Raw genomic sequence first — 21,854 nt, 5'->3', positions numbered from 1 at the left:
GACCTGTATTTGAATACGTTTTTTTAGGTGCTGCATGCCTGGCAACAGTCTATGGCAATGGCATGTGACATATATTGTGTATGTGGCTTTCATTGGTCTTTGGTTCTAAATGTGTCTAGGCTCTCAACATGCAAACCTTCACAGGTGCATGCTGCACCATACTTCACAATGGTTATTTGGCAATGCATGCAATTGTACAAGTTATATTGTTTTCTATATGTTGTATGTGTGACTACATATGTGTCAAGTACTTACCCCATTCCAGTAAGGTGTGTACCACTGTCATGGGGTTGAGACACACACATATGTGTCGACCAAGCATTTACTACTTTGTCAAAGATTTGGGAGCATGCATACAATGCACAAACGCCAATGGGACATCAATTTTTTTAATGTTCTGGTGGGTTGAATAACATCCCCATATTTACAGGGTTCCACAAACCCAGTTAACATGGATTTATGCCACCTTGTTTTAGCACAGCAGTCTGCTACAGCAAAGGGGTGGACAATTGGTGTTGTGTTGGAGGTTCCACCACAACATCCATTGCTTTTTATGTGGCCAGATCCACATATCTGGGGCTCTGTCAAATTTGCCAACTCTGAAAATGTGGTGTTAGACAGGCAAGACTGTATTTAGTTCTTGTGCATTTCAGCACACATGGATGAGGCAATTCCCCTTTCTATATTATTTTTGTGCTGGAAGGTGTCCCTTCATGCACAGAAAAAGTAACCATGCAGCACAGTCACCTTTGCTACATGGCATAAGTGTGCCAGTGCTGACACTGCCCAGATTTGTTGGCACCAGTGCAAGGGCATGCACAGGCCTGCTTTTGAACTGACCTCAGGCTTCACCAGTACAGACATGAAACTGCAGAAAGACTACTGGCCTCTAAATTACCATGCCCTATTATTTACTAGGGAATTAAAGGTAGTTTCAACCCACCGGCCTGTATGTGTATGAGGGCCTTATAGGGAAGGTCATGCCAATCATAGGGTATCTTAGCCCATAGTGCACCCTAGTGTATGTAGGTGTTTTCACTGTACTCCAAGTGTGTCTTCGGCATTGCACTGACGCTGGGCTTGGTTAGGGAGAGACCAATGTCAGTCAGAGTCAGTTACCACCAGTAATCAGTACCAGTCTTGTACCAGTCTTAAAAAAAAGTGGGGGTGCCCAGGGCACAGGATGACTTTGCAAAACAACGTCATCCTTTTCTTCTTCACCCTCCCTCCTGTCAGGTGATCCTGCTCACCACTGTCATGTAGCTACGGGACTTCTGTCTGCACACGTATGTTATGAGAGATGCAGCACAGTAAGATGGTTTCACACACCACTGGCAGAGAGAAGAGCAGTCTTCCCCCAGATTAATCCATGCACCGGAAGCAGGATATCTTGACCTGGTGCTGCATGGGGTGCAACATACCATAGTATTGCCCAATAGTGTTCCATCTGTATTTTGTAGTTGACATGCACTGCATATTTATTGGTAACAAGTAATATCATCAATAGTGTCATATATACCGCTAGACGATTGGTCTGTGTGACATACTTAAGTGGATCAACTACAGTATGCCAGAAGTGTAATGTTCAAATAAGATGCCCAGAGCTTACAAGATATTAGTTAAGTGATTGTTTTTATATACATACTCATGATTTCAATGTATCCATATTTTGAGATGAATATTACATTAATGTGTCAATCTGCAAAGAAATTATTGATGATTCCATCCCTCCTCTGGGATGCTGCTGTACTGGCAGGCTGCCTCTGGTCCTCATCTTCTTCCCCTCCATCCTCTTTATTTTCCTTAACAACACTGTCCTCAAGCAAAAGGTGCATTAGTGAAAACACAGATGTCGTGTCATAGACAGACAAGCATGAATTTGCATATCAGTGGTGTTGAGTATAACAGTCGACCACCAGATGTGTCCAGGCACCTAAAATGGGATTGGAGGACACCAAAAGTCTTTTTCACTCTGGACTTGGTGCGGTCAAGTGCAACACACCTTGGGGCTTTGACAGTATTTGGTATTCATTCATTGTGTGACTGCATCGGCAATTGCAGTGCAGATTCCCTATATGACACTCACAATATACCCTTGGAGACGGTGTTGTTAGCTGTCAGGCTTATGTTGGCATCCAGGACAGTGGGGAGGAACCTGGAAAAGGATGACTGTGATACCCGGCCACTCTGGCGATGGCATGTTGAAATGTTCCTGATGCCAAAATGCTTGGTATGTAGAGGGATGTTGGTGCAGCGCTGGGATGTGGGCAGCAGCCCAGGTGCTATCTGGTTCAGGAGACAGACAATGGACCCCTTCTTAAGCATGAAATGGGCTATGACCTCCTCTTGCCAGAGGTGAATGAGGGTGATCATCTGGCTGTAGATCCACTCCCTTCTCAGTCACTGCCGTGGTGGTGGTTGTCATGACCCTGCTTCACCCTGTCCTTGCACATTGTGTGCACTCACGCTTGTCTAACCTGGAGCGTAATTAGTGCTAGTATTGTGGAACTGTCCCGCATGTTGGTAGTTTAACTGTCCCAATGTATCATGTGTGCTTCTGATTTGAGAAATCCCTGGTAGAAGTGGTTGTTTCATCCATTACATGTTTGTGCACTGTGGATATGTCCAACAATGATTGTATACATGAGGAACATTAAGCATGTTGCATTCACAACCATGGCTCGTGTCCACACTACTGGAGACTCGCACACATGGCCTAATTGATGGTGACACACTGGGCCCGATTCACAGAACTAACTTAAGACAAAATTCTAAACTTACTACTTATGGTATTCACAGAAGTTAGGATTTTGTCTTAAGTTTGTCTTAAGACAAACTTAAGACAGACTTAAGATAGACTTGTCTTAAGTCTGTCTTAAGTTTGTCTTAAGACAAACTTAAGACAAAATGCTAACTTCTGTGAATACCATAAGTAGTAAGTTTAGGATTTTGTCTTAAGTTAGTTCTGTGAATCAGGCCCATTGTCAGCACACCTTCAAGTGCAAGGTTATGAAAGACGCTCAAACTATCTGCATGTGCTTGCCCTCGATATTGCTACCCGACCGGAGTGCCTCCTGTCTTCAGCGAAGATCTTCTCTTCTGGGCGTCTCTGCTCCTCCAACGGTTTCTGGTTGTGTGTCTTTCCTTCTTCCACAGTTCCAGACGGCTCCAGATAGTCTCTGGCTTTCTGCAGTTCCCTGTCTCCAGTTTCCTGTTGCTCAGGTTACCGTCTTCCTTGGTTGGCATGTCCCGCACAACTGCGTCGTGAACCTGTAACAGTTAAAAATAAACAGACAAAGAGCATTCTCAGGTATTCTCAACGCCACGTCTTGCGGTTGCTGTTTTGAACTTCCTGCAGCTCCGAGGTAATTTGGAAAATATAGCCATAGAAAGGTTCTTTTTGTTTGAACATTTATTCTTCTGTGGAACATTATATTATTTGAACAGTGCAATTCTCTATGTGAACATTATGTGTGATACTGCCTTCTGTAGCACATAACAGAAGTTTTCTTCAACAAAGTGAAGAATGGACTTTGTGAAATAGAACAAGTAAAAGGCATTTCCTTGTGTTGCTACAAAGCGGATTTCAATGATATAATCGCTTAATTAATTTTCTTTTAATAGGCTATTGTGAATCTCTTGGCACCCTTGTTCTATGTGTCAAGCAATGGACATAGGTGGGTGTTGTTCTGGAACTGCAGAATTCAGTCTGTACAGTAAGTGAAGATTAGTGTCGTTAATGCTCAGTCTTTTGTTACCGCTTTTATATTGATCACTTTGACTCTCTACATAACGGGCTTTCAAGATTTAGAACAAGTGCTACAAGAAAAGCTAGAATTGAAAAAAGTGCTATGAAGAACCGTGCTTGGTATGTTTATTCCTTGTATACGTGCACAGAACATTTCACTGCACTTTGACTCCAGAGGTACTAACCATTTCTTATTCTACTACATATTAGATTCCACGTCCATAAGAGGGCTAGTCCGAAGACCACCCCATCCTGATCCAGCGCGCCCTTGATCAAGTCCCTGTCCAGACTTAGATTCCGGGACCTGGATTATCTTTTTTTGTTTCCTTCGCATTCCTCTTCCCTTTGAGAGCTTCTAACGGTGCCATGTTCCTATTACCACTGCTACCGAGGTAGGCACTTAGAGAGGATCGGGTCCATTCATCACCCAAAGGGAACAGATACGTTTTTACTTGAGTGACGCAAGACATGGGTGGTGGTGGTGGGCTCCTTGGTGCTCCTAGCTGCAATAGCAGGAGTTACATGACGTTGTCAAGCTAGCCAAGGATGAATTGGGGGAGCTCTCCTATAATCAAATGGCCTCATTAATGAGGGCCTAGCAGCACTTTTGCACTGCCAGAATGTCACTTGTTTGACATTACGGTGGCGCAATGTGCCACAGCATATATACAAGGCCACATAAAGCCACTTTACATGGCTTTTCATGAACTTGTAAATATGTGCCCCTTTCACACACAAAACTGCTTAAAGGGGCGTTCCATGGGTGTTCCTGTGGATGCTCCCTCGCAACACTCATGGAATGTGAAGCGTTATCAGAAATCATAAACCTGGGAATGCATTAGAATCTAACACCCCCCCAGGGGTAGCGTTAGGGAGGCGCAATCTGCGAAATTATTTGTTTCTCCTCTTCTTTCCATTTTCTATGTGTGCTGCATTCTGCTGCACACATAGAAATAGGAAATTGACTGAATTGATTGATTTTGTGCAGGAAGGTGTCACTTCCTGCACCAAATTGCAGGAAGGTGTCCCTTCTTACATAAAATCAATCAGCCCCACAAGGCAGGCACCCTTTCACCATGGCGCAATGGTGCCTGCGTTGGGGCATGGCAGTCATTGTGCACCAACGTTGGGGAAAAAGACACGAATGCACCTTATTTTATTGATATAGCACATTCCTGCCCTTTTGATTTGTCGCAGTGCAGAAAGATTCCATGCAGTGCTATCCTGCACCAAACCCTCTTAAATGAGGCCCTAAGTATGTTTTCCTCATTTATAAGACCAGGTAATTTCTGACTGTAAAAAACTGCTTCTAATGGGACTTAGCGGCAGTTTTTTTCAGCGATATACAAGTAAATCTGTGTAAATATTGCATTGTGTGTTTTGCAGAAGTTTTTACTTGGGAACGCCTACCGTGCATCTCATTTTCAGTAAGTCACGCTAACAGAAGTGGCACTGTGAAAAATTCAAGTTAACCCTGAAAAAATGCAGCTAACTGGACTTTGGGGCAACTTGTAAATATGGCAGTAAAAAAAACAGCTGTAACGACAAAAAAATGATGCCACAGTGGTGTTAAATCCTTGTAAATATGCCCCTAAATTCTAAAAATCAGATAGATGTTTTTAATATTTGCACCTATACATACATTTTTAATACTAATATTTTTGCTACGAGTATTGACATTATTACATAAAGGTATTTACAGTGTGGGAATTGTACAAAAGCATCCGAGTGTGAGTGTGCTTGTACTAGTAAAATAAATGTTGAAATTTGCTTCCCTCAAATACATTTTTAACTCCTTGAGTGCTCATGACGGCTCCACGCCGTCATGAGTCACGGTAGGCGTGTGATCATGATGGCGCGTCATGCTGCTGCCTCTCCGCCCACTCAGCACTAATTCCCCGAACGTGGGGGCGACTTAATGAGCGGGCGGGGTCATGACGGCACCACGCCGTCATGAGCACACACCGCCCGGCATTTATGATGGTATGGAGCCGTCATGAGTACAGAAGCGCCGCGCTCACCCCTTAGCCCCCCGCGGTGAGGCGGAATTCAGGATGCAGGGAAGGGGTTAACAGAACAAAAATAAATATGGATACTTCCTGACAAGAAGAACTAAACAAATCCGGATAAACACAAACGTAAATTTAAAAAAAACTTTTTTTTATAAATCTGGGATCCTTCGTTCAAATTAATTCAGTGCCCTGATAAGGGCCACAGATGCTGTGTTTCACAATATGAAATTCATGCCAGAAAGTAGGATTGAGTTTCTGACTGGGAGAAAAGAGAAACAGATCTAGCAGGGCAGTGGGTATGAAGCCTCCCACTTCAGTGAAGAGTGCCATTCTCTGCCACACACAAGATTCCTGCAGCTGAATATGTTGGCATGGGAGGCTGGATGGTAAACTGGATGAGAAGTTCGAGAGTCAGGCTGCACTTTCTTTGCATGAATCTTTACCGAAAGTCTGTTGAATGCTTTAAACAGTCTAGGAAGTTTGCCAAAATATCGGTTTTGAGACTTTTTCATGAAAATTGGGACTTTTATGACAATTTATTTTGCATATATCAACATTTACCAATTAAAATGGTTCCATATATCACAGAAAGCAATTAGCCTTCTCCCTTCTACAAGGCCAATGTGTGTAGAAATGCTCTGAAATAAGTAGACTGCATGTTGAAAATATTTAAACACTGAGGGGCATCTTTACAAAGAATTAGCGTAGGGCTCCACCGCAAGTCATTTTGCTGCCCTCCCATACACCAATTCGAAAGGACAGAAATGCACAATATTTACAAGATACGGTGCATGCCTGTCCATTCAGCCAGCGCAGGCGCAAAAAACTGCAGCCGTTTTGCCAAAGCAAGCACCTTGCACGATGGTGCAAGGGTGTCTGTGTTGTTGGCATGATTGTTTTTGTGCAGGAAGGGGCACCTTCCTGAACAAAAACAATTACGAGAAGCATTTTCCTCATTCTGTATATGCTGCCCAATGCAGCACAGGTGGAAAGAGGAAAAAACTAGTAGAACTGTAAACATTTATCCTTGTTATGTGGGCTCTGGGGAGGCGTTTGTTTTTGGTGCTGCTCCATATTCACGCTATGCCGTAAATCTAGGGAAGTGACAAAATCCGTAGGTGTTGTGTGGAAACACCAACAGTAACACTCATGGCATGCCTCCCTTCCACAACGTAGTGCAATGCAGCAACTTGCGTTGCGTGGCCTACAAGGCCATGAAAAGCCATGCAGGGTGGATTTGCGCAGCCTTGTAGATATGGGCTTGCACTGTGCACCACCAGGGCATCAAAAAAGTGACGCTCCTGTGGCAGCAACAGGCTTTTTATATATGACCCTAAGAATCAACCCATAACTGTTTCATCTGGTTTCAGCAAATCTATTTATGGCAAAATACCAGCGGCGCAACCATAGGAAAACGCGGTAGGGCGGTGGGTTTGGGCTGGGGTGTGCAGGGTTGGGGGGGTCGACTGACGACAGAATAGGTATCATTAAATAACTAAATAATACCTATTCTGTCGTCTGTCAGCTTCCGCCATGCTGCGACCTGCCCCGCACCACCTCCACAACGCACTTACCTGAGCTGGCCGCCGCGGCTAAATGCATTCATCTCCCTCAATTTAATGCCCTTTAGAGGATGAAACACACCCTATGGAGGGTGGGGGGTATTACACCCTCTCAACGCTATCCTTCCTGCTTCCATTGCCTTGCCACATAAGACACTGTCAGGGGCTCTAATAAATCTACTATAACAATAGTAACCTATTTTTCAATGTGTTTTTTAATGTGCTGTAAATAACAGATTTCTATTATTCCCCAATATATTGTGCTGAGTCAACTGACCATTTAAAGGGCTGGTTCTTCAGCCTTGCATGATTCAAACTCATGACCTGCTGATCACTAGTTTGTGCAAGTTAACCACATTCATCTCATTTGGCTATTCCTCCCGCCTGGGCATGTAGTTTCACAACTGCGGCATCATAACAGCAGGGGCGTCGCGATGCGGGTGGGTGCGGGGTGAACTCTCCAATCGCCCCTCTAACTCTTCAAGGGTCCTCCATTGAACCCAAGGAATATCTGTGATATATGGAAGACTCAGGGGCCCATCTTCACATTCTGCAGAGGGGCACCATTATTTTGCGTTACGCCATTGCGCGACAGAGCACATACATACAAATAATGCTACTTTGTTAAATATCCCATCACACCTGAATCAATGTTTAAACCAGATGCTTTAAATGTAGGGATTCAAGAACATGGCTAGAAGGTAAAATTATAGCATACTTGTGTTTAAAAGAATCAGGAGTTTCCTGCCAAAACTGAGAGCCTCACTCACGAAGCTGCTGCAGAAAGTTGAGAAGTATAAGGCATTTGATGTACTGGCAAGTGTGGGGAAAAGCTGACATATAAGAAACAAGCATTTGCAATGCAATAGGTCTCGCTTTTGTGAGAGTTTAAGCTATTAGCATTGTAAATGACAATGCCTTTTATTAATGTTTTAAAAAACAAAACATAAATAAAAGGCATTGTGATTTACAATGCCAAACGCTCAAACGCGAGACCTATTGCATTGTAAATGTTTGTTTTTATTACCCCCCCCACTTAAAGCCCTGCTCATACATGCCTAATACCCCAAGCAGCCCTTCTATATTCTTAAGTATCCGACGCAACTCCCCATACACACCAACAATCATGATATAGGTGGGATTCAAGATTTTTAGAAAAGTTTAAAATAATTTTGTTTTTTTTCAACCTTAAAATTTCCTTGCTGAGAAGCAAGTTAAAAGGGAAATTTAAATTCCTGATTTTCCCCCGCATTTCAGTCTACCTTGTTCCTAAACGTTGGAACGATTGGCTCAACCACTAAGCATCTCCATAACCTGAGGAATGTCCCACCTGCCCCATACCCAGTCTGCTCCCATGTGCAATTCTGGTGGGATGGGTATTAAAACGACATGGGCGTTATGTCAGGGAGAGTGACATTGTCTGAGAGCACTGGTAAGCGAGGCCTGCAGCCTGTGCTCCTATCTTCACGGAGAAGGGGGTGCTCTAGGTTTGGTGCTCCTTAAGCGGATAGAATGGAGTTCTAGCGCCTCGGGATGATCCGTGCGAAACAGATGGTAGAGGGACTGCTACGGGTACTACACAGATTCCTCTGGCAGAGGTTAGACGTCCCACGCCCGGGCAAAAAAAAAAAAAATAGCACGAGAATTCCTATCTAAACAGCCAATTCTCCGTCCGGAGCCAGAGGCCGCTCATGTCTGCTGTCCTCTACAGGAGCATGCTTTGTGCCGACGGTATTCACACCGCCTGAAGGGCAGAAGAGGCTCAATAATATTCGGTGAAAGGAGACGTCTGGGTGATAAAATCTAAAATATATCCCCCATCAAAAAAACTACATCACTATAGAGCCCTAAACGCATGGGCTCCCGCGCGCTTGTATTTGCGTTTAAAAATCTCTACATATCAAGTAAACTTTTTTTCTAAACTTGCAATATGTACAGCGATACTTTTAGGGAACATAGCGGTCGGTGAAGAAGGTACAAATAAGTAACTACGCGGGGTGGTTGATAAATATTTTGTTCTGAGAAGCTGCTTGTGACGTCAGACGTGTCTGGCCTGACAGTATTGGTGCGTCAATTACTAAACTATTTTTTAAACATTTACACCCCTAATGGTACAAAGAAAGACCCAATATATTGCAGCAAATTAATACAGAACCTAGAATCACACAGTCAATATGACATTTCCGGCATTACTTTCATCTTGCGGCCATCTTAGAAGAGACCGTTTGCTTATTCGCGCCAATGGTGGTCGTGAATGTATTTTCCCCATTACAAGGCAATTCCCGTCAATCGCTCAAAAAAAAAAAAAGCATTTATTTTGTCAATTGCGCGAGACCCGGCGTTACCCGAACCGGTAAATCTAAGAGCCCATCTCGCTACGGCTTATCTGGAACTCGGCCGTTGCGTTGGAACGGGACCTGCTTCTCTTTAAGATGGCGACCGACGCCATGTCAAGCTGACGTGAGAAATTGAGTGGCAGTCTTTCTTTTGTGTTTGTAGCGCGATGGTGAAAAGAGGACAGCTGCTCCAGGGTCATCCGTTACAGATATTTGTGAATAGGTGGCCATCTTGGAGGGAGTACGTTTTTTCCAAGTGGGGAGAGTGTGAATAGTTGTAGCGTAAAATAATTTTGTGCTGTTCTACACAGAAGAAATAGTTCAGAATCTCGAGTTTTTAAGCATGTATTGAGGTCTCTCTAAACATTTTTTATAAAGCCCGAGGTCTTGATTATTTGATTGCCCCTAGCAAGACAATGACACATATTGTACACATGTAAAATACATATCCCGGCTATGAGGAGACCTGGGAGGGCGGGGGCTGCCCGCGCATGCGCAGCATTTCTAACTTTTATTCTGAAGAGCCCCAGTTACAAATGCCGCGCATGCGCGGGCAGCCCCCGCCCTCCCAAGTCTGGCAGCTGAAGTCCCGGGTCCCAGGAGGGGGCCCGGGTGAAGAACATCGGGAAGCCCGGTGAGGTAAGAGGGGGAGAGGGGTGTAGCTGTGTGTGTGCGTGTGTGTAGCTGTGCGTGTGTATGTATATGTGTGACTGTGTGTCTGTTAGCTGTGCGTGTGTATATGTGGGTCTGTGTGCCTGCGTGGGTGTATGTGTGTGCGCATGCGTGAGTGTAGCTGTGTGTGCGCGCGGGCGAGAGCCTGTCTTGCTGTGAATCTGAGGCAGGGGCTGGGCATGCGCGCCCACGAGGTGAAGTCGACGCTCGTGCCCGGCCCCTGTCTCAGATTCCCAGGAGACGGACGGCTATAGTTGTCGAGCTAGGCACATGCAAGCATGGGCACTCTAGCTCGACCTAAAAAGGGAAGCTCCGCAGTCTACACTCAGGGAGATGATCATGATATTTGTGGGCAAAAAATAAAAAGTACAAACTCTTAGTTTATGACAGTCCTTTTTGTGTACAACGCAGTGGCCCGTTGGGTGCTGGGGGGGGGATTATTTCTTGGTTTGGTGCCCTTCAGCGCGTTAACAGGTGATATCACTCAGGGTGGATCTGTTTTTGCAGATCTAGCATAAGTAGGTGCCACAGGGGAGGCACATCAGGAGCATTTGAAGATGTGACTTGATTCTGAAAGTTAGGCGAGTGGCCAAATTCATTTTACGCAACAAAGTGGAGTCTTGAACCTTCAGAGCATAGGTGAACAAGGAGGGATGAGAGGTCTGAATGGGCCATTGAGTACTTCTTTCACTCTAGGGCTCTAATCCCAATGAGTTATCAGAAACCAAAGGCTCCTTCTGTCATCTTAATAGTTGGTGATTGATGGTGGAAGAGTATTCAAGGCAGGGTACAAGTCACATTTTCAGGATAACCGCTATGTAAATGAGCTCCATCTAGAATCATTACATGCATGAGTATCTTAGGAGGGTGTCAGGTATATCTGGCATGTAGAGGCCGATTACGATGGCCGTCATCGTGAGGCAATTTTCCGCCCACCATATTACAATGGCGTGTGGGACCGTGGGGGTCGGAAACTCCGACCGCCACGCATCCAATGGGCTCCTTGAGCCTGCTGGTGCTGCATTTATTTCCATAAATGTCGGCGGTGCCTACCAGGCACTGCCATTGGGATTCAGATGGTGCATCCCCGCCAGCCTTTCCATAGCGGTTCACCCGCCATGGAAAGGCCTGTGGGGATGGACTTTGGGTGCCCGCAGTGGGCCCCCCTTCATCCCAGGCACTTTCGTTTAGGGGTTGGGGGGCACCCATGGTAGCACCCTACAGACGGTTGCCCTCCCAGGCCCCGATATGCTACCAAATACTCCAATGTAGTGTAACGATAGAGGGGTCGTAAGTATTGACTCCCCACACCTTTTTTCCAACACACCTTAGCGCATGTGTTGTGATTTCATTATTCATGGGGCTTGATTTTGCCACTCACCTTTTGCACATGGTCGTGACGAAAGCCCTACACCATTTTCTTTTGGCTGAAACATGTAGACCTACTCAGACAACTGCGAGTCGAACCACTCCTCTAGTTGTCCTTTTTTGGATTTTAATATATCCTGGGCCGCCACAAATAAACACATCCGGCAAGGATTCCCAGAGGTATTTTTAACCTGCACCTTATCATATCACATTTATACACCAGACCAACTCCGCTGTAATCAGGTGTTGTAGCACAACCGGGCGGAACTCGGCCACCCGGTTGGGACCCCAATGATGAAGCACGACACCAACTAGGTTGGTGTGTGAGGGGTCTTTTTATAAAAACCGAATTGTTTTTTGGCACTGCAATTTCCTACAGTGAGTCCGATATCTCGTCCTTCAACTTGTGGGTATTTCCACATTGTTTATATATTCTACTTGGGTATAAGGACATCCCCCATCTCTTCCTCGCTCTCACCCATTATTGTTTGACAATCAACCACCCTACATTTCCCTTCACCATGTGGCAGGCAGGGAAATGTAAACAGTGGCTTTTTTACATTGTGGCGGGTGCTGCAGCCAGGAGCACCCGCTGCAAGGCAAAGTATGGCAAGTGTAACCGCCATGGTGGCAGTTGCATCCTAATACCCCCTGTGGGACCCCCGCCTTGTATGCTATAGTAATCAGTCCTGTAGTTTGGACAGACCTGGGCTAAGGGAAGCCACTTTTTAATTTTCACTGAATGATAGTTATAGGAGTCAGCAAGCAAGTGAGCATCCTGGGGTTGTCATTTTGGATTACCTCAAATTTGAAAACAACGTGGCATGACCTTGTGGGGTAACAAGAAGACTACTGGGGTACCTAACTCTGAGCAAAAAAGGGATATTGAACTACCCTTACACCCATCGAAAGTAAGGCCTCATCTGCAAGATGGCGGACACTCCAGCGGGCCCCCCTTCTGAGTGATGGAGATAGATAAGAGACCGGCTACCACCCTGCATGTCTGCTTGAGAAATGACCTAGAATGTAAAAAAAGAAGAATATATATATATATATATATATAAACGCACGTTTCTGTGTCCAATCTTGTGGGTTCCAGAAAAAAGAAGGCAGGCACACTGGTATCCGGTTTCTCAATTTAATAACACCAAACCCCCCTCACCCCTTACAGACGCGTTTCGCCTTAGCAGGCTTCGTCAGTGTAACACAGTGCATGGTTAATGTCGCCATTTTTAAAGCCATTTGCCCCTTAACATTTGATAAACATAAAAGAAGGACATACATTCTACAGAATTGCAGTGGCCATCTTGTAATGTGCAAATAGCATTAATATCACAGGCTAAAAAGTGGCGAGTGTTGTGAAAGTGCTTAGTGCTGATTAAAAACATATGGATTAACCATTATATGTACAAAAATTCATTTTGTTTATATACACAGCAACAATGACTTTTTTCAAATATTCCATTTATAGCACTAGGGGATTCTATTTTTCTTTTTCTTTTTCTCCCATTATTTAAAGTGCAAGATGGTCGTTATTAAGCCCTGAATGGGCAATTTCAAGAACAGTGCAGACAGTTCTAGTAAGGACAGGTTGTCTTTTGTAAGAAAAGTATTTTTATGTATACAGATTAACAGGGCAAGTAGGTGTCTTATATATATATATGTCCAAAGTGCCTGAGCTTTCGGGGAGGCACACAACATTTCTCCGCCCTCCGGCCTTCTCGCTCAGCGCGCTTCCCCGCTCCATGATTTCAAATGTGCCCGACGTGTTTCTGGGAACCTTTTCCCTTCATCAGGGGCTGACATCAAGGAATACTGTTCACGCATCATTATTCGCCAGACATTTATTTACAACCACACCCATAGTAGGCGTATGCTAAGTGCATCGTCATACCAAGCTTTCTGGGATATGTAGTCCGTTAGGTGCATGAGAGTCACATTGGGGATTCCTTGAGAATTAATGCCATTGTTCATGCCTATAGTAGGCTGGATTTGCGGTTCAGTACGCTGTAAATTTCAGCTGGAGTCCTGTGCTCAAACCTCCAATCGTTTGGAAGCGATTGCCTCAGACTGCTGCACTCGATGTACGCTGCCACAGTCGATGGTGCTCTCCCCCCGACCAGGCGGCCGGTAAGAATTATTTGTCCAAAGTGCCTGAGCTTTCGGGCAGGCACACGACATTTCTCCGCCCTTCGGGGTTCTCGCTCAGCGCACTTCTCCGCTCCATGATTTAAAATGTGCCCGACGCGTTTCTGGGAACCTTTTCCCTTCATCAGGGGCTGACATCAAGGAATACTGTTCATGCATCATTATTCGCCAGACATTTATTTACAACCACACCCATAGTAGGCGTATGCTAAGTGCATCGTCATACCAAGTTTTCTGGGATATGTAGTCCGTTAGGTGCATGAGAGTCACATTGGGGATTCCTTGAGAATTAATGCCATTGTTCATGCCTATAGTAGGCTGGATTTGCGGTTCAGTACGCTGTAAATTTCAGCTGGAGTCCTGTGCTCAAACCTCCAAATCGTTTGGAAGCGATTGCCTCAGACTTCTGCACTCGATGTACGCTGCCACAGTCGATGGTGCTCTCCCCCCGACCAGACAGCCGGTAAGAATTATTTGTCAAAAGTGCCTGAGCTTTCGGGGAGGCACACGACATTTCTCCGCCCTCCGGGCTTCTCGCTCAGCGCACTTCCCCGCTCCATGATTTAAAATGTGCCCGACGCGTTTCTGGGAACCTTTTCCCTTCATCAGGGGCTGACATCAAGGAATACTGTTCACGCATCATTATTCGCCAGACATTTATTTACAACCACACCCATAGTAGGCGTATGCTAAGTGCATCGTCATACCAAGTTTTGTGGGATATGTAGTCCGTTAGGTGCATGAGAGTCACATTTAAGAGTCCTAAAGTTAGGAGTCCTACTTTACTACTACTAAATTGAAAAAAATCCTAATTTTAAGACTTTCGGTATTCACAGTAGGCATTTAGGAGTCCTAAAGTTAGGACTCCTAACTTCTGTGAATACCGAAATGAGTAATTACCTTCTGTGAATACCGAAATGAGTAAGTGCCTTCTGTGAATACCAAAATGAGTGTTGGCCCAATTCACAGAACTAACTTAAGACAAAATCCTAAACTTACTACTTTTGGTATTCACAGAAGTTAGGATTTTGTCTTAAGACAGACTTAAGACAGACTTAAGACAGACTTAAGTTAGGATTCTGTCTTAAACCTGTCTTAAGTCTGTCTTAAGTCTGTCTTTTTTTTCATTCTTTTTTTTTTATAAATCTTTTTATTTGCAAATAACATGAACAAAATTCGGTCAGTACATTTCGTGCAATAGAGTCAGTCACATCACCAGTACAATACATCGACAGTATAATGTAGAATGTGAATTGAGTCAGCTATGGAGAGCAGCATGTCACACCATATCTGCCACACCGGACCGGCGGGCCTGTGGAGGCTCACAAATGCCACCTCTGTATTCGTTCCAGCATGACCACACCTCCCCCCACTTTCGGGGGCATCCCCGTACAATATATACAGTTTTCTCCTGCAGCATGCACCAATCCATGTCTTTTTGCCATTCGGCTAGTTTCGGCGGGGCGGGCGCACCCCAGAGGCGGGCGATGTTCCTCTTCACCACCATCTGCCCAAGCATGACCCAGAGTTTCCCTTTCGCAGGCAAGTCTGTGGGCTCCCAAATATTCAAGAGGCACCTCTTCGCCTCCAAGCGTATGTCCACCTCCCACACCTCCTGCATACATTGCACAACACGTTTCCAGTACCTCCGCACCAAAAGGCAATCTCAAGCCCGCCGGCCACCTACTTCTCTTTAAGGGACATGAGTGGATCAGGAGGATTATTTATCAGTTTTTTGTATGTGAGGGAGATGGCGTGTTCTGGCATGTGGCCGTCAAGCAGCCTGTCCTCGAGTGGGGAGGCCTGTGGGGGTTTCGTTCCCGGTATGTTAGATTGGAGGGAGTGTCTGATTTGCATGTATCTGAAATATTCAGTGTGTGCCAAGTCGTAAGTTTCTTGCAGGTAAGTAAAGGACCTGACCCCCTTGGGGCCCCACAAGTCTTTAATTTGCGAGATGCCGATAAGGTCCCAGCTATGGAACCCCTTCGTACGTCCCAGATTGCCTAACTTCTCGGACGCCCATAGGGGAGTGGCCATGGTCAGAGTATTGGACCAACCAAGCTTACGCTGTACAGCATGCCAAATTTATACCGAGTGTTTTGTCGGTCCCGTTAGCTGATGTTTACCCGGTCTAGAATAGAGTGCTGCTTCACAGTTCCCACCGGGAAGTAACCACTTGTCCATCCCATAACCTGGATCATTACCGTCGCTATACGTCCCCTGGTTGATCGCAGATAAGTGAGCGGCCCAGTAGTACTTGCGGATGTCAGGAAGGGCTATCCCTCCATCGAACCATCCCAGCGTGAGTTTGTGGAGCGCTATCCTGGGTGCACCCGACCAGAGGAGAGCCTGCTGCGCCGCCTCCACTGCTACAAGATAGGAGTTAGGTACCAGATCTGGATAGTTTTGTAGGGCGTAGAGAAACCTGGGCAAGGCCATCATTTTGAAGAGGGCCGCCCGGCCCAGCAGGGATAGTGGAAGCTTCTGCCAAGTGCTGGAGTCACGTTGGAGCCGTCTCAGGGGCGGCAATAGATTCCTGTCGTATAGGATAGCCTTGTCTGTGGAGACAAAAACTCCCAGGTATTTAAATCCGTCCTCCGCAACGGTGTGTGGGCAGTTGCTGGGGAGCCTGGGGGGGCTGCCGTGGAGGACATATAGAAGAGACTTGCTCCAATTGATCCGGAACCCCGAGTTCTCCCCAAAACTAGTGAGTATGTCCATCGCTGCCACAATAGACCTCCGTGGTCTGGTCAAGTATAGGAGGATATCATCGGCGTATAGGGAGATCTTGTCTTCCCATTCGTCCGCCCAGCGTATACCTTTGAGGTATATATCCTGCCTAATCCACGCCGCGAGTGGCTCAAGGGAGAGTGTGAATAAGAGGGGGGAGAGCGGGCAGCCCTGTCTAGTTCCCCTCTCCAGGGCGAAAACCTCGGAGACCTTGCCGTTGATCACCACCTGGGCTAGGGGATCCGAATAGAGAAGACGGACCCATGCTATAAAATTAGGGCCGAAGCCCATTTTGCGGAGCACCGCTATCATGTACGGCCATTCTAGGGTGTCGAATGCCATGGTGGCGTCGAGCGAGACCACCACCGCATCCTCTTGCAGTGTGTGGCACCTCCCCAGTACACCATTCAAGCGGAGGATGTTGAGCGCCGTGTTTCGATGGGGCATGAAGCCTGACTGGTCTGGGTGGATCAGGGTGGGCAAGACGGAGTGAAGCCTATTAGCGAGGGTTTTCGCCAGTATTTTCGGTTCTGCATTAAGCAGGGAAATGGGCCTGTAAGAGGAGCAGGATTCTCTCGGTTTACCTTCCTTTGGTATAGCTACGATAGTGGCTATGCGTTGATCTCTTGACAATATCCCTGCCTCTTTGCTCTCCTCAAACATTTGTCGTAGGTGCAAACTAAGGGCGTCCAGTTTTAGCTTGTACAGCTCTATCGGGCGACCGTTGGGTCCAAGGGCTTTACCTGGGCGAAGGTCTGTTATCGCACGCTCCAGTTCGGCCGTGGCGAGTGGGGCCTCCAGGGCGTCCCTGTCAACCTCTGACAGGCTTGGCATACGGATGTCAGTAAGAAGAGCCTCCGGGCGGTCCGACCCCTTGCTATACACCTGCAGGAAGTGCCTAGCAAATTCTGCTGTGATCTCATGGGGTTCTGTGACCTTGGTCCCCGAAGCTGTCTGCAGTTCTGGTACAATTTTGTTTGTCTGCTGTTTCTTATCAAGCCATGCGATAAGTTTGCCAGCTTTGTCTCCCTGGTCGTATATCCCACCCGCCTTGTGCCGGGCCACTGCCTGGGCAGCCTGCGTAGCCATTTCCCTCTATTCCGCAGTTTTAAGTTGTAGCCGATGGCGCACCTCCGGCTCCAGGCCCCCGTGTGCCGCCTCCTCCAGCTCCCTCAGGTCCAACTCTATAGAGGTAATCTGCGCCTCCCTGTCTCTACGGCGGCCTGAGATGGCCGACAAGGCCTCTCCCCTGAGCACGGTTTTAAAAGCTTCCCAAAGGGTTATAGAAGAATTCACCGATCCGACATTTTGATCGAAATATCGGGTTATGGACAGTGTTTTTCTAAGTTCCTCGTATTTTAGATGCCAGGCGCTGATAGGTAGAACACATCCCTCATGCCTGTTCCCGATTGTGATGTGTGCCCAGACTGGGGAATGGTCGGAGATACCGCGCGCCAGGTGCGTGGCCTCCCGTATAATCGTGTCTGGCTGCAATGGAGTCAGTATGTAATCCAGACGGGAGGATGAATGATGCGGGCCGGAGAAGAATGTGAAGTGTCTGTCAGTGGGGTGCATAAATCGCCACACACGTCTGCGAGCCCAAAAGAATATTGGAAGTCAGCAAGCCATTTCTGCCCCTGTGGTGTATCTCTGGGCGGATGTCTATCCTGGGTCCCTGAGACTACTGCGTTGAAGTCTCCCCCGATGATCAGTTGACCGTCCGGGAGGGAAAGTAGAAGTTTGCCCAGGTCTGTGTAGGATGGGGTTTGGAGGCCAGGGGGGATATAGGCGGAAATCAAATTCAACCTGCGGCCCTCCCACCTTCCCAACAGTAAATGTAAATGTATTGCGACTTATATAGCGCACGTATCACCCGAAGGTATCAAGGCGCTTGCTTAGGGAACCCGTCCTGGTATTCCCCTGTGAGATACCCCGGCAGGGTATCCACAAGGTGAAAGCCAGGCATCCCGCCGCGAGGGGCCGTAGTGGAGATTAAGCAAGCTATTGCCCAGAGTCGCAGAGTGTGACCCCGTGAGTCGAGTAGGCACCGGAGCGAGAATTGTCGAGTCCGTGGAATTTTTTGAGCCCGAGACCCGCCAAGGCGGGGAATCGAACCCTGGTCCACGGCCGATCTCAGCTTCCGGGTCTGCCGCCTCTAACCACTGAGCCACGCTTCTCAGTACTGCGAAGCGGCCCTGAGGGTCTGTTTTCGTGTCGTCAATGTGGAGGGACAGGGAGCGTCGGAGCAGGATTCCCACTCCCCTGGAGACGGAGGTGAAGCCGGAGTGCACCGCCAGAGTGTAACCCCATCTGTTGACCTGGCAGGTGTTCCCCATCAGGTGCGTTTCTTGCAAGAATATCGCATCGGGAAGGTGACGTTTAATAAATTGCAAGACAATGGTACGTTTAAGTCTATCACCCAGCCCATTCACATTCCAGCTGAGGATCTTAAAACTTCTCTCCCATCTGCTAGCCATATCCGTTACTGTGTGAGCTGGCCCGTCCCTGTACACCGGTGCAGCGCTTGACTCCGTAAACAATATCAATGTGTGACCGTAACAAGGCCCCAACCTCCCCCCTCCCTCCCCAAACTTTCAAAACAGCATATGAGGCAGTTGGCATACCTTGCAGTGGACCCGTTACCCTCAATCTTCCCATCCCTCCTGAATTTGCCCTCCCTCCCCGTCGAACAAACCCCCCACCCTGCTCCCTGCTCTGTAGGTTTCAAACTACCCCAATTAGCAGAGCGCCTGTCGCCCAACCCCTCCCCGGAGAGAGTAAACCTTCCTCCCCGAGGAACTCTGTTAGTGAGAACGTGGGCCGGCCCCAACTCCAGCCACCATTCCCGTCAGCCCCAATACTATAGGTCCCTTAAGTCTACAGTGCACCCGAGGATCAGGTGCGAAGTCTCGGTAGTATTGGACGGATGGGTCCGCTTCCCACACCGGTGACACTGAACATTACCCCTGTGCATGCTTTATACATTGCTGTTCGACGAGGTGTGGTTCCGCAGTCTGAGTCCTCATCGTGCTGTATTATCCTGGAGCGGGTCCCAGCGAGGACTGTTGGGTCTAGAACGCCACGACCTTTGGCTCTGCTCATCCACCGCTGATCTCCCGGCCGCAGACCCAGGGGAGGAGGCCCTGTTTTCCCTCCAGTTGTCGCGGTCTTGCGTTTCCGGCGCCTCCGGCGCCGTCCCGTCGAGCCACTTCTGGACCGCTGCAGGCGAAGTGAAGAATCAGGACTTGCCCCCCGAAATGATCTTAAGTTTCGCTGGGAAGAACATCATATATTTGATGCCCCGTTCTCTGAGCCCCGCCTTTACTCCCGTGAAGGAGCGTCGTTCTTGTTGGACTTGCAATGTGAAATCAGGAAAGAATCGGATGGTAGCCCCCTCATATTGCAGGTCTCCCTGTTGTCTGGCAGCCTGGAGGATGGCATCACGATCCCTGTAGTTCAATATTTTTGCAATTATTGTTCTTGGTGGGACTCCTGGCTTGGGTTTAGGGACCAGGGCTCGGTGTGCCCGCTCAATGGTGAAAATCTTGGAGAGTCTCTTTGGCTTCAGGTGGTGTAGAATTAAGTCCTCCAGGAATAGCTCCGTGCTTTGCCCCTCCGAATTTTCCGGCACACCTACTACGCGGATATTACTCCGTCGGGCCCTCCCTTCCTGGTCCTCGAGCTTCAGAGCCATTTGGCAGTGTTGGTGAACGAGTTTGTTTACCCGCCCCTCAAGCCATTTCTCAGAGGCCTGGAGTGCCTTGATGTCCGTCTCGTTGGCCTTGGATCTTTCCGTGGTCTTGCCGAGGTCCGTGCGCAGCAGGTTAACTTCGATCTTGTCCATCTTGGTCACAAGATTCGTGCCAAGCGTCTGTATTGCGGTCATTATGGAGGTCAATGAGGGTTCCGCTGGGTCCGCGGCGTCGCCTCCTTTCGCTCCAGACTGCTTCGGCCCAGTCTGCACTGCATATTTATCCAGTTTAATTGTTTGGGTCGTTGTCCCCATCTTGGGCCTCATGTTAGGTATCAGTGCCGGCACCCGCAGGCTTTGTGCCACAGGGCCAGTCGTCGACAGCCGCTATTCCTGCTTCGCCACCACTCCTTCTCTTGGGCAGATCGGTCTGTCTGCGCGGTAGGTCGTAAATGGCGCCTCGTGCGTGGCCGCGGAGTCCGCGCTAGGCCCCAGCCAGCCGGCCGCAGTCAAGTACGAATGCTGTGTGGGTCAGCTCAGCCCGTCATGCCTGGCCCGAGGCAGGGGCTACCACTGTTGCAGGTGTAGGGGGCTCTCAGCTTAGCAGCGCGCTCACCCTTCCCGGAGGCAGTCTTGACCCCGTGCGCCACCGCCGACAGCCCCGAGGCCCAGCCGTAGGTCCCCCGGCCCGGGCCGCTGCTCGCAGTTCAGGGGCATCTTGAGCCGCCGCTCCAACCGCCTCGCCACCACCACCTTCAGTGTCGCCGGTTATGGCTCCTCCGGCCCCCCCGGTCTCTGGGGTGTACTCGCGGTAGAGCCGCGACGGAGGCTTCCCTCTGCCTTTGGGACTGCCCCCTCAGCGGGCCGATGGCGGCGGCGGACTAGGCTCACTCGGTACCCCCTCTGGCTCGCGTGTCCTTCCTCCGTCAGGTTCGCGGGATCCTGCAGGCCACCGCAAGCACTGTGGCTCGGCGCCACCTCGCGCCCAGCCGCCGGATGTCGGGCCTCGCTCTGGCCGGGTTCAGGGCGTAGGCCGCAAGCCGGGGCCTCTTTTTTCCTTCTCCCCCGTCCTCAGGCTCCAAGCCGCGATCCCGGGGCCTGCCGCAGCTCAGCCGGGCGCGGCGCTGCGTCCCCGCTGGGGCTCGGACTCCGCTCCAAGCGCAGTGCGGCAGCGCTTCACTTAAGGGAGCTGGTGCGTCGAAAGGGGTGCGCTCCAGCCAGGATCTAGTGTCGGATTTTGTGGGGACAACAGTCGTCCCGGCGGAGCTCGGTTCCTAGGCGGCCATCTTCATTGGCGCCTGGCCATGCCCCTTAAGACAAAATCCTAACTTCTGTGAATACCAAAAGTAGTAAGTTTAGGATTTTGTCTTAAGTTAGTTCTGTGAATCGGGCCCAAAGTGAGCAAGGGACTCACGTCTGAGCATACCCTGCCAACCTATGGCAAACAAAGCGGTACAAAAGGGGGTGGTGATGGACGGAGCATCTGAACGAATCAAACACTCACACCCAGTCAACAGATCTGGGTTTAATCCATCACCGTTCTTTAGCCCACTCTGCAACCCCAGTACCTTGGTGGGGGGCCCTGGT

This window comes from Lissotriton helveticus, chromosome 1_2, assembly GCF_964261635.1.
Source record: "Lissotriton helveticus chromosome 1_2, aLisHel1.1, whole genome shotgun sequence".
Taxonomy (NCBI): domain Eukaryota; kingdom Metazoa; phylum Chordata; class Amphibia; order Caudata; family Salamandridae; genus Lissotriton; species Lissotriton helveticus.
Note: the sequence above shows the minus strand (reverse complement) of the source record.